The following is an 11,163-nucleotide window of genomic DNA, read 5'->3' as shown; positions in this document are numbered from 1 at the left end:
ACCTTCTACTTGTGGTTTTTTTGGGGGTCGTATAAAAATGGTGTAGGGGGTTTCTATTATTGCGCTCACCCTTTGAAGAAATTTCATGTTTTAATGCTCAAAATGTTCACAATTGAATTCCATCTTTTAAATTTTCAATAATTTTTTGAATTTTGAAAAAAGGGGGGGGGGGTGTGGCACCATGCCCAGAGAGAAAAAAATTCCTTCTCTACCAAAATATCTCTATCAATCATATATTCTCATTTATAATTACCAAATTTGTGTCAGAAATGCACGTATAAATGGAATGTTTTAGCTTTTTCAGTTCAAAATGTTTCAGTATTCATCTGTTTGGTAATCTGAATTTTGGTGAAAATTGACAATTTTTGACTAAAATTATTTTTTTAAAGAAAAAAAAACACACGACTTTCTTTTTATTTTATCAATATATAGAATGTGGTCTTTCAAAATTTGTCAATGACATTTCATGGTATTGTTGGTCTTGGGAGATAAACAGATTTAAAATTAAAGATTTTTTGAAATTTTTCATTTTCGAATTTTAACACATTTTTAAATGGTTGCTATGGAAACAAACTATTTAGTAAATTCAAAATTTTAACGTTTTTGTATAGTTAGGGGTTTTGTATGTCAATACTGTAAATATACATATTTTTTGTATTGATTAACTTTATTTCTATGGGACTTAAAACCCCTTATATTTCAATTTTCAAAGGCTACTTATGAACGTATTTAGGCAACATTTTGTAAGGATGGTTTCCATGGCAACCAAGGTTCAAAAGAAAAAAATTAATACATGAAACTTATTTTCATACCACACCCTCCTCATAAACAAAATATAAAGACATTTGAAGAGGGGTCATGAATCGCCCATCAACAGGAACCTGCATGATTCTTACAAAGACCGGTACTTAAACTTTGAGTTAGTTTTCGAATTAAAGTCATGCTTAGAACTAAAGTTCTAGTTAGCATTGCGTTTCGAGTTGGACTTCGAGTTTGAGTCACATTTAAAGACAGATTTCTAGTTACAACTTTGAATTTGAGTCACTTCTTGAGGTAGAGTTTGAGTAAGATTCGATATTATGTCTCATTTAGATTAATTAAGATTTCGAGTTGAACTTCGAGCTATTTTATATGTCTTTTTGAGTTCGTAATTAAATTTTCTATCGCGGAACAAGGCTTTTGCTCGGGCTTCCAAAAAGAGGGCTCCGGGATATGCCTACTAAATAAACAATGTTGCAGTATACAAATCGCAACATAGGATTTGAAATAAAGTTAGATGAGGTGTGATTGCCAATGAGACAACTATCCACCAGAGTTTAAATGCAGTGGGTGTAAGAAATCATATATAGGCAATCGTACAGTCTTCAACACTCCGTATAGTCAGCTACAAAAGGCCAACATGCACTATGTGAAAAAAAATCTATTTTTTAACAGATTTCAATATGTCGTTTGTCTAATGTGCTTTGGATGGGTATGGCCAAAGTTAAAATTCAAATTAAAGTTCGAGTGGTTGTTCAGAGTTATTTGGTATGAAAAAGGGGAACGGCAGACAATAATAAAATAATAAAATCCTACAAATTTTACAGTATTTCGGACATAATTGGGATATCCCCAAACCACTGGGTCCCGTTATTTGATCCGAAGTTCTCAAATAGAAGCAGTATTTATTAAAATAGTCAACGGAATGCTGTGTCTCGCCTGATATTGCTGCTTTCAGTGTAAAAGCGTAATGATGATCGGCTGTACATTCATCGGTAAAAACTTTTAAAAAAAAAAAGTTTTTCTGCAGATGCTTTTTCTTAATATTGAGGAAAAACTCCTATACAAGTTTTAAAAAACTTCATGGAGGTTATAAATTTATCATGTCACAACAGTTTAATTCGGTTTTATTTAACTAAAACAAAACTGAAGGGTTTTCAACAATGAGCAAAACCCATACCACATAGTAAGCTATAAAAGGTCCGGAAATGACGCCACTTTCGATGACGTTGTTGTGTCTCACTGTCGATACATTGATGTCGCAGACTCGACACAAATTAAAAGACATACTTTTCTGTTAACAAATGAAATACTTCAAATCAACTCACACTTAAGTCACAGGAAATTCGGGGGATGGGGGCTCGGACTAAGCGACAAAGCATCAATACTATAAAATAAGAGTTCTCCGATTTTTTTTAGCGTGAATGATCATTTGAACATATATACAAATATCAATCTTTTACTTTTAATCAATTGAATTCTCTGATCTATCTCGCACTAATTGCAAAATATTTTTTTGGGAATATGTGTTTCACATGTGACGACAAACATGTTCCAGTTGTCGTAACCATAATACCTTCATCCTTTACTCGAATGTGAACTTCCAAATAAAACCAAATCACTCGGTTTGTAATTTCGCGAATAACACGACGGGTGCCACACGTTGAGCAGAATCTCCTTATGTGGTCAGAGTTTAATTTTTATTAATATGTGCTCTTTTGGGAGAAAGTGAAACTTTGCCATTTTTGGGAAATTAACTTGCATAAGTAGGGCGTTTCCAGATAACTCCTCCTACAGTTTGAATGCTAGGAATTTATCACTCTGCTAGCTGTTTGTACATGTATTGAAGGTGTGCATGTGGTCAGGGTTTTTTCTTTTTATTATTTTTCCACTTTTGGGAGAAAAATTGAACTTTGTCCTTTTTGGGGTAAAAGCGGTTAAATGAGTGGAGTGCGGGGGCATCATTTTGTCTAGTTTACATTTTTTTTCTCGTGTTGTGCTGTTACACTACTGTTACAGTCCGATGTTCGCTCACATACATGTTAAACTCCGCCACGTGCCCTTTCTTTATGTACCTGCCCCAAGTCAGGAGCATGAAGTTCAATTGTGGTCGTTGTATACATATGTGTCATATTTGGGTTTTTTTTGGTAAAATAGACCGTTAGTTTTTTTCGTTTGATTATTTTTTCACATAGTGCATGGTGGCCTCTTGAAGCTGACTAAACGGAGTGTTGAAGGCTGTACAGATGTCTATATATGATTTCTTACATGTTCCGCGATAGAAAATTTAATTACGAACTCAAAAAGACATATAAAATAGCTCGAATTTCAACTCGAAATCTTAATTAATCTAAATGAGACTTAAATTCGAATCTTACTCAAAGTCTACCTCAAGAAGAGATTCAACTTTTATAAAGGGCATACGATACAGTTACAGGGGGGGTAATGACGTTGCTAACGTAAATGGTTATTTTCGCGACGTCAAACTATGACCTATCGGGAAAAGATTCAGTTTTCGACTGATTTTTATCATTCAAACGTATTTAACTTAAAGTTCATGGACCCCTCTTTTTTAAAATGCCATTTGGTTTGTTTATTGGAGAAGATTATGTGTGCCAATTTTCATGAAAACGTTAATAGTGCATTTTTTTTAAATTTGATAAATAAACAGCAAAAAAATATGTTTTCTACATTCATGAACATTTGATAAATACGAGTTATTTCTGAATAAAAAATGTATAATTTTTTTTTATGATACTTATATAATACAGAAATTTCAAATTATTTAACAAAAATAAAATTGTGTTTATCTTTTAAAACAAAAACGATGTCTTTCTTCCGAAAGGGACAATACGGCCACAATTTAGTTTAATAATGTAAGCGGTATTTGCACATAACGTAATAGTGTTTGCACATAACGTAATAGTGTTTGCACATAATGACATAACTTAATAGGTATTTGCACGTAGCGCAATAGGTGTTTGCACATAAGGTAAACTATGTTTGCACATAGGGTGAACGATGTTTGCACATAGGGGGAACGATGTTTGCACATAAGGTAAACGAGGTTTGCACAAAACGTATAAGTTGTTTGCACATAATTTAAAAGGCATTTGCACATGACGTAATGAATGCTCACAGAGAGTATCAACTGTACGGCAAAACGCATATGAATTATACCATGATGTATTGTGTTTTTCACTGGAGATACATATGTATAAACACAACATAACGCCAAAAGACTATAATATGATGAGATTTACATAGAACAAAGGTGTATCAAAACAAAACGTTTAGAACATTTGACATAACAATAACATTTGAGACAGGACGCAACTATTAACTGACTTACGTAAAAGAAGAATAGACACAACATAGATAAAATATGAGAGAATGGTAAAGGTGGTTGATCATAAAGTTTCGAAGTATTCACAGAAAATATAGAAGTTACAGCATAATGTAATGCATATTTTACACAACAAAGTTTAGCAATAACATATCATACAATTGTTTGACCAAACAAATCACTAATTTGACATAACACAGAGATGCCGTGTCAGGAAATAAAGGTATCTACACATAACATAAAGAAGAAATGACAGGACGTAAAGGCAAAGCGACAAAACACACGAAATATTAACACTATAAGACAGTTCCGGCGTTCCATAACATTCTATAATACTTGTGATACTGTTGATTCATTTATTTTCTTTGGTACTTAATTTTTGTTTTTCATTGAAGTAGTATAATATGTTTTTCGTGGATATCGGACTTCGTGATGTTGTTGAGTTCATAAAAACTCTGAAAATGTGTTGAGCATTAAAATTCGTCGTTTATCTGTACCAAAGAAATCCACAAATATTGGTATGCAACGTCATGACGTAGCCTTCTGTCAAAATATATGCATGCAGTGAAGTCAAACATATGTATACATGACATGAAATCACATGAAAATCAACAATTGCTTGCAAACTATGGTTAAATACATAATTTAGAACTCTCATTACTGATATGTATTTTTCTTAATTAAAACTTACAAGCTAACAAAATTAATATGTAAAAAGAGAGATATTCAAGGTTAGTTATAGAGCCAGTTGCTTCATAAATGATGAAGTAACAAGTCCTTGTAAAACCATGGATAAGTGTTAATTGCATTGTGTTAACTCTTATGATCAATTTTTTGGCTAATACGATTAAGATGTATTAATTCAATCACTGCAGCAAGTGTGGTACGATATGTCTACACTCGAGACAGCTTAACTTTAATATTTATAGCGCGAGACTTACCGAGCTTTTAAATTAGTTTAAATTTCACTGTTCGAGTTTGGAGAAAGATTGTAATACACGAGTTATAGTGAAAGAATTGTTTCTCTAATGATTTTTAGAGTTCCTTTTCAAAGACTTGCATAAAGTAGTGTTCTTTACTTATGACGTCATCAGACCTAATCACCTTTTTTTTTCAGGACATCGCAATAGGAAATTCAGAAGATATCAAGAACATTTAACGTCATTTTAAAATTTCAACAAATCATTTGCTGAGAACAGATATTTCACTAGTGATGAAAAATGATTTTCTAACAAAGCTTAAGAAATGTGAAAAAAAACAATAATTAGAGAATTGTGAGTTTCCCTCTTTCAGTTGAGCTAGTTTTCATGTTGTATTGATAACCAGATATGGTTTGTGATTTGCAGACACCACACTGTCGATCTTTTCTTTGAAGGCAATCAGGTTCCAATCGAATAGTATGAGTTGTACATTGTAAATGCATCTGTTACACAAGCCATGCCTCTTTTATGGAGATATACAATATGCATATACAGGTTGTTTTGTTTACGGTCCTGTTCCCAGATAAGATCTCCATGTTTTATCTCATAGGGAAATAAATTGGGATTATTATACCGTTTCGACAACTCTCGACACCGACCAAAGACACCTACAATTTACGGGTAAAATGAAGGGGTCACCTCAAAATTAAAATTCGTTCGTGAATAGTATTACGTTTACATACGCTGCACTCATAAAACTTTCAAGTAAATAATTACTGCAATTATTTCACATTGTTATCTGTTTTTAATAGAAATCTTCATGAAAATAAGGACAGCAGCATTTTTTTCAAGGGGAAATTATGTTTTTTTGTTTTAGTCAGAATTTGTTTTTCAGCAACGAAGCATTTTTTTCAAAATTTTTAAACACTATAAGGTACGGAGAATATTCTGGATTCAGAATAATTTTTGTCATCTGCGTTACTTTATATTTTTTCATTAAATTGGGGACAGAATATACTGTCAGGAAAAAACCATAAACCCCCTACCTATTGTCTCCCACTTGAAGTTAACTGGTAGATTCGTTCAATTAGATAAATGTGTTTATTGTTTCAGAGATAAATTCGGTTTTGAAATGCTATTTATGATATATGCGAAAGGAACATATCTATAGTTGTTTCTTTTGTTCTGTTGTTATACCATTGTCCGTAGTTAAGGGATGGTTGCGTGCTGACACATATATTTAACCTTATGTGTCACATTTCAGGAGTTCAGTTGTTTCGTTAGTTCACGTGTCTTGAAAGAAGTGAAAATTGCTTACCCTTCCCTTTACCAGGATATTGCTTTTATTTTATTTATTCCATGTACAATGGCTTTTAAATATCATCTCTAATCAAACATATGAAGGTTTTAGATCCAGTTATACTAGTCACTCTGCTGTGTGCTTCATACACAAAGTACGTCATTGCAATTAATATGTTTTTGTCGGCGATAGAAATTTAGTTTTTAATTTTATATTTTGCTTTGTTCTTATGTTTATTTCCTGTTTATTCGATCAAAGATAGTAACTCTGTATCATTTTCCCCTTTTCTTTTGGTGTTGGTGATGAGGGTCTATAACCAAAATATAGACCATGTGTAAACCCGTTTTACATGTTGCATTGTGTGATTATTATACCCCCGCTTTAAAAAAAGGGGGAGTATACTGTTTTACCTCTGTCTGTCCTTCCGTCAGTCAGTCCGTCCGTCCCATGAACATTTTTCGTCGCATTTTTCTCAGGAACTACAATCCAAGGATTTCTGAAATTTGGTTTAAGGGTTTATCTTAGTCAGCTTTACCATGTGATGCGTTTTCCGATTGATCACTCGACAACTTCCTGTTTACCGAACACTTGTATGATTTTACACATGATGTATGTCCTTCCGTCAGTCAGTCCGTCCGTCCCATGAATATTTTTCGTTGCATTTTTCTCAGGAACTACAATACAAGGATTTTTGAAATTTGGTTTCAGGGATTATCTAAGTCAGCTATACCGTGTGATGCGTTTTCAGATTGATCACTCGACAACTTCCTGTTTACCGAACACTTGTATGATTTTACACATGATAGCCAAGTTGAAAATTTACGTCACATTTTTCTCAGGAACTACAATACAAGGATTTCTGAAATTTGGTTGCAGGGTTTATCTAAGTCAGCTTAACCGTGTGTGATGCGTTTTCAGATTCGTTCACTCGACAACTTCCTGTTTACCGAACACTTCCATATTTTTACACTATTAATATTATCCACTTGCGGCGGGGGTATCATCAGTGAGCAGTAGCTCGCAGTTTCACTTGTTTTGTCCTACAGCAGAAATAAAAAAAATAGCAAGAAAACGAAAAAAATAAATTACGATTTCAATCTAAAACAGCAAAGACATCAATGGCCGTTAAAAATGGTATCTTTTAAGTTGTGAATTTCTTGTTTTCCAGTTGATTCGCATTGGCAATCAAAATAATCATATGCGATCAATAAATTGTTTCTCAGGTGGGTTTTTTAGACGAATCTTCATATCTCTGCTGTCGTAGTCGTTCTCAACTGTAGTGTAGAAAATGTTGAAAAGGTCTATTACCAGTATATATACACATGACTGTTTCGAATTTTGAATTCTGAGGTTCACCCAAAGTTAAGGGAGGGATAGTACGGAATTTAAGTATACGTTTAAATTCCTAAAAGTTCGGTTCATATAAATGTTGAAAATATGCCGCACAGAACTATTGTTTTAACCTTTGAATAAAATAATATAGTAGTGCTTTTCAACTTTCAATTCAATTTTTCAAGAAACTTCATGGTACAAGTGGCACAGTTTTAGCCGTAAAAAGAGTTCCTATGCGAAATTGTATTGTCTATATTTACAGAAATGCACCCTATATTCGTTTATAAGATTAACTTTTGCCGTATAACATTATATAAATAAACAGTAAAAGTTCTATTTATTACTGCGTATTAGTTTGCGGTATTTAATAGCATATTATTATTATGGCCAACTGAAAATGGAAATGAGGAATTGGTATAAGAGACAACAACCGGATCAAGGAGCAGAAAGCAACCGAAGGTCATCAATGGTTCTTCAATCCCGCATCCTAGTTCAATACAAATGAAAATCTAACAAAACTTCAAAACATATAAATGAACGTAAATTAAAAAAAAAAAAAGCATACAAGACTTATAAGGCCAGAAGCTCCTGATTTAGGACAGGCGCAAAATGTTGTTCGATTTAACATGTTCTGCGAGATCTCAATCCGTTCTTTAGCTCTAGTTAATGTACAATAAATACAAACTAGGGACAACTACCAGTTACTGACATGCCAGCTCCAGACCTCAATTGCATTGAATAAAAGAGACTGTCTTCATCATATGAAAATTCAGCCCAATTCCTCCCAATAGGGGCTTAGTGTAATACCATAACAAATATATGAGAAGAACATAACCCGTAGCATGCCAACAACTGGTTTTTGAATAAATGGGGTTTTTTTTCGATGCAAAAACCCTTTTGAGTGAATCAATATAAATACCAAAATATGCCATCTTTTAATTAATGATCTGACAACAGTATCGTTACTATATCTTGTTACTGAACAGTATCGCACTATAACCTGTAATCGAAAATTTACAAAAAAAAGTTCAATCAAAAGGCTTTGAGTATCAAAAACAAAATATGCTATCCTATAACTTTTGCACTTTAAAGCGTTGGATAAAGTGTAACCAGTATAATAACAATTCCGACAAAAACTCTATACGGAAAGTCCCTAAGCAAATTGCAAAATCAAAATTTCAAAAACATCAAACAGATGGTTAACAACTGTCATATTTCTGACATGATACAGGCATTTTCTTATATAGAAAACGATGGATTAAACCTAGTGTTATAACTAGCTAAACCTCCAACTTGTATGACAGTCGCATAAATTCCATAATATTCCATTATACTGACAACAACTATGTGTTATACAGTACGTTAAGACCAAGGGGTGATAAAAATCAGACATCAAACAAAAACGAACAAATCATTGTAACTTAATATAATCAAACAACGCACTATCCACTAAACAATACAAAATTGAAAAACGTAAACCCAAATAAAAATCCAGATTTAGATCAATTCACAAGTGTTGAAGAAAGGAAACTAGTTCTGTTCCACTGATGACAACCTTGTAAGGTTATTTGTGAGTGCAATTTTGGTGATTTCATCAACCGCAAAAGAATACGGTAATGTAAATATATACGTGGCGATATATGACACATATAATTCAAAACGGTCTACTCATATATGATTAGGCACTTAACACTTTTGAAAAGATCAATCCATTTTTACCCTTTATTAAAAGGGCTGGATTTGATAACTTACTTGATAGCAGCAACCATATTTAATGACAAGAAATATAAATCCTAGCATATATTATTAACCTGGCTACATATCAACACCCTACATGCGGATACCCGCACGTTGCTAAATAAATATGGAAATGTCGCAATTTATAAATTTAAATCATACCTTCTTATGACATTTACGATAAAGTTTTTTATTTCAAGTTGAATGAGACAAAAACAACCAACACAATCCCAAAAATTCATCACGGATTCCAGGATAATACTTTGGTACGTCAGATGTGCGATTCGTTATTCACATAGGAATCCTAAATGGCACATACATTAATACAGTTGGACTGCTATATTACATACTTTATAGAGACGGACAGAGTATCAATATCGAAAACATGTGTGAAATTTGGCTTACAAATCTTTAAGCAGGGCATGAAGAACAGAAAGTATACAGCAAATGACTGTGTCGATGGTATTTCTTTTCAGCAAAGTAGTAATTAATCAGTGAAAGGATATCATTTCGGACGGTGAAGTAATGAGATGATACAATTTTTATATTTAACACACTCCAAAATTAAATCTACCTTAACAAATACAGAACTTTGCCGCAACAGTAGCTATCATATATATACACGGTTGATTTCTATTGGAATTTTGAAAAACATGAACATCCAATCTCAATTCCCTGACATTGACAAAAAAAGGTAGAGCTGATGGCAGTAGGTTACGTGTTACAAAAAAACGGAACAAAAGATACATTTTTGTACCTTTCAAACTCATCAGTCGACGAAAACGATGCGTATGAAAAAGTTGCACAAAATACTCAATAGACAAGAGACTGTCAAAAAAAAAAATTCATGGTTTCTGTAATTTATATGGGGACGAAGACCCCAATTACGGTAGAAAAATCAATAAAAAAAATCAAAAAAAAAATCGGGAAATTTTCCCGAATTTTTCATTCTACTAATGAACTCAAAATCGTTTACTTTTTATGTAAGATCTACTTCCTCTTCCTGTCTTGTTTGCATGAGACTTTGAATAAAGTGTATATTTATCAACATAGCAACAAATATAGCCTATAGGATGGAATTCAACACCCAATCATTTTTTATTAATAATTGTTTGATGTGAAAAAAAAACGTTACCTAATAACAGCGTTTCTTTGTTTACATTGAATATGACGTCATAACTTAAATAACGTCACAACTAAATCCCTAACAACAGAACCGATATCGGAAACGTGACGGTATTTCCGTTTCTTTTATCAACATGTCCGATTTAAAAAAAAAAAAATAATAATACAGACTTCGTCCCGATTCACAGGTAATGCCTGCCTCATATTATGGGGACGAAGTCCTCAAGAACGGTAGAAAAATAATTTAAAAAAAAAATGAAAAAATTCGGGAAAATCTCCCGAAATTTTCATTCTTCTAATGAACTCATATCGTTAACTTTTTTTTAGACTTTTTAAAATCCCCGCATCTGAGCTGAAATCTACTTCCTTTTCCGGTCTTGTCGGCATGAGACTTTGAATAATATATATATTTATCAGTTTACTAAAAAAAATAAGGAAGGAACTCAATACCAATTCATTTTTAATAATTGTTTGATATGAAAAAAACGTTACCTGATGCATTGCATTTCTTTGTTAACATTGAACATGACGTCATAACTTAAATAACGTCACAAGTAAAATCCCTAACAACAGAACCAAAATCGGAAACGTTACGGTATTTCCGTTTCTTTTTTTAACAAATATAAAGTTACAAAAAAAATAAT

This window comes from Mytilus edulis, chromosome 8 (genome assembly GCF_963676685.1).
Source record: "Mytilus edulis chromosome 8, xbMytEdul2.2, whole genome shotgun sequence".
Lineage (NCBI taxonomy): Eukaryota > Metazoa > Mollusca > Bivalvia > Mytilida > Mytilidae > Mytilus > Mytilus edulis.
The sequence above is the reverse complement of the archived record's forward strand: the minus strand, read 5'-3'. Positions refer to the sequence as shown.